Source organism: Arachis ipaensis, chromosome B02 (assembly GCF_000816755.2).
Source record: "Arachis ipaensis cultivar K30076 chromosome B02, Araip1.1, whole genome shotgun sequence".
Taxonomy (NCBI): domain Eukaryota; kingdom Viridiplantae; phylum Streptophyta; class Magnoliopsida; order Fabales; family Fabaceae; genus Arachis; species Arachis ipaensis.
In genome coordinates, this window is record NC_029786.2 from 100,070,551 (window position 1) to 100,073,353 (window position 2,803).

The window sequence follows — 2,803 nt, forward strand, 5'->3', positions numbered from 1 at the left end:
TACTGGATGTTCAACACTTATTCCATTAGCCATACAATAAGCATCAAATGCTTGGGAAGTAAATTCACCAGCATTATCAAGACGAATTGCTTTGATTGGATTTTCTGGAAATTGTTCTTTTAATCGAATAATTTGAGCCAGTAATCTCGCAAACGCCAGGTTGCGAGAAGATAATAAGCACACATGTGACCATCTTGAAGATGCATCTATTAGGATCATAAAATATCTAAAAGATCCACATGGTGGATGAATAGGTCCACATATATCACCTTGAATCCTTTCTAGGAATTCAGGGGACTCAAATCCAATCTTTACTGGTGATGGCCTTAAAATTAACTTCCCTTGAGAACATGCAGCACAACAAAATTCACTAGATTTAAGAATCTTCTGGTTCTTTAGTAAATGTCCATGAGAGTTTTCAATAATTCTTCTCATCATGGTTGTTCCCGGATGACCCAATCGGTCGTGCCAAGTTATGAATTCATTTGGACTAGTAAACTTCTGGTTTACAATGGCATGTGATTCAATTGCACTAATCTTGGTATAATACAATCCAGATGAAAGTGAGGGTAACTTTTCTAATATTACCTTTTTATTTAAATCATGAGTTGTGATACATAAATACCCATGATTTCCCTCATTCATTGTTTCAATATGATATCCATTTCGGTGAATATCTTTGAAACTCAACAAGTTTCTTAGAGACTTCGTAGATAATAGTGCATTATTTATTATAAATTTTGTTCCTCCGGGAAACAAAATTATAGCTCTTCCGGAGCCTTCTATCACATTGCCCGAGCCAATAATAGTATTAACATACTCTTCTTTTGGCACAAGATGGGTAAAATATATATCACTTTTAAGAATAGTGTGCGAACTTGCACTATCCGCAAGGCAAATATCTTCAGAATATGTCCTTGCCATTTCTCTTCAAACACAAATGATAATAATAATAAAATGAGTAGAAGTACATACACAGTAAAATTATTTACATGAATACTTAACAAACACATACATATATCAAACTATTCCATCATTGATCAAATAGCCAATATTTCCTTTAGAATCCTTAAAGAAATTAGATACATCATAATGAGTGGTGGAATTTTCATCATTTGAAACAAAATTTGTTTCCTTTCTTTATAGATCAATTAGGTGCCTTGGGGTACGACAGGTACGTGACCAATGGCCCTTTCCACTACAACGGAAGCATTTATCCTCAATTAATCTATTTTGCCCATTGTTCCTTTCTTTATCCCACTTCTGGTGAGATCATTTCTTGTGAACATAATTTCTTTTCCTTCCATAATTTTTCTTGTTATCAAAATCTTGCCATTTGTCTCTTCTGGGGTTATAATTTGTCGCATTTGCTTCAGGAAATAGGGCGGCGCCAACTGGGCGCGCTTCATGATTTCTCAAAAGTAACTCATTGTTGCGATTAGCAACAAGAAGGCAAGAAATTAACTCAGAATATTTTTAATTTCTTTTTCTCGATACTGCTGCTGCAGGAGCACATTCGAGACATGGAATGTCGAGAAAATTTTCTCTAACATATTGGGTTTGAGGAAGTATCACATGATTGTACTTTTCTTCAAGGTCTTTCTACAGATCTGCAGGATCTTTTAATGTGGGATATTCATTTTTCAATCATACTTCAAGATGACGATGAAGGAAAAATATGACTTTGGCTTTATCCTTCTGGGATGTATTATTTTCAACCTTAATGGTATCTTCAAGATCCATTGAATCAAGATGGATTTTAGCATCTAGTATCCATAGTAAATAATTGTTTCCAAATATATCAAAAGTATTATATTCAAGATGAAAGAGTTTCGACATAATAAAAATTTGTTACCTGGAGTCTTCCTAAAATTTCGTTAGAGTTTCGTGCTGATAACATGTTATAAAATAACTAAATAGATAAATAAAAAGAGGTAACAAATATAAAATAATATAAAGAGAGAGAAAGAAGTATTGCAACATAAAGAGAGAGAAAATTGTTTATTGCTTTTGTGTGTGTTCAAAGGCCTCAGCCTATGCTCCTATTTATACATGTGCAAGGCTTCCCTTTTTTAAACTACATTAAATTCATTCATCCTTGAAAAACTCTATCTTATGAAAAATGGGCATCCACATAAGATGTAATAAGTCATATCACAACAATAAATATATTTTTTGAATGTGTCTCTTTATATATGTATTTAAAATATAATAATTAATTATTATTAACAATAAGTTAACAAATAATATATTGGTATCTTATATTTTTTTTTTCTAAAAATGTTAGAATATTCTCCAGAATCAAATGCAAACACAGATTTCAATATATTTCTTTTTTTCCCCTTGATCTTTACAATTATGATAAGATAAAGAGAAATAAATAAAAAAGTATTTACAATTAAGTGCTCCGGTCGTTTAAAATATTTTACTCATCTTTAACAACCCACTTGCCGGCAAGTTTGCTGGACAGAAAGTTGCAGTAATGTTTTTAAATGAAAGTGGCATTTCTTTTTCTTCTTCAACAACCCACTTAAAAAGTAGGCAAGATTTAAAATTTTGTTAGGAATAAAAAGTATTCGATATAAAATTTTTAAAATCCAATTTATATTTTTTTTCTAAATAAAAATTCAAAACTTACTAATTCATTGGTTAATTTTCTAGAAAACACAACCCACTTAGGCAAGATTTAAAATTTTGTTAGGAATAAAAAGTATTCGATATAAAATTTTTAAAATCCAATTTATATTTTTTTTCTATTTTCTAAATCAAAACTTACTAATTCATTGGTTAATTTTCTAGAAAA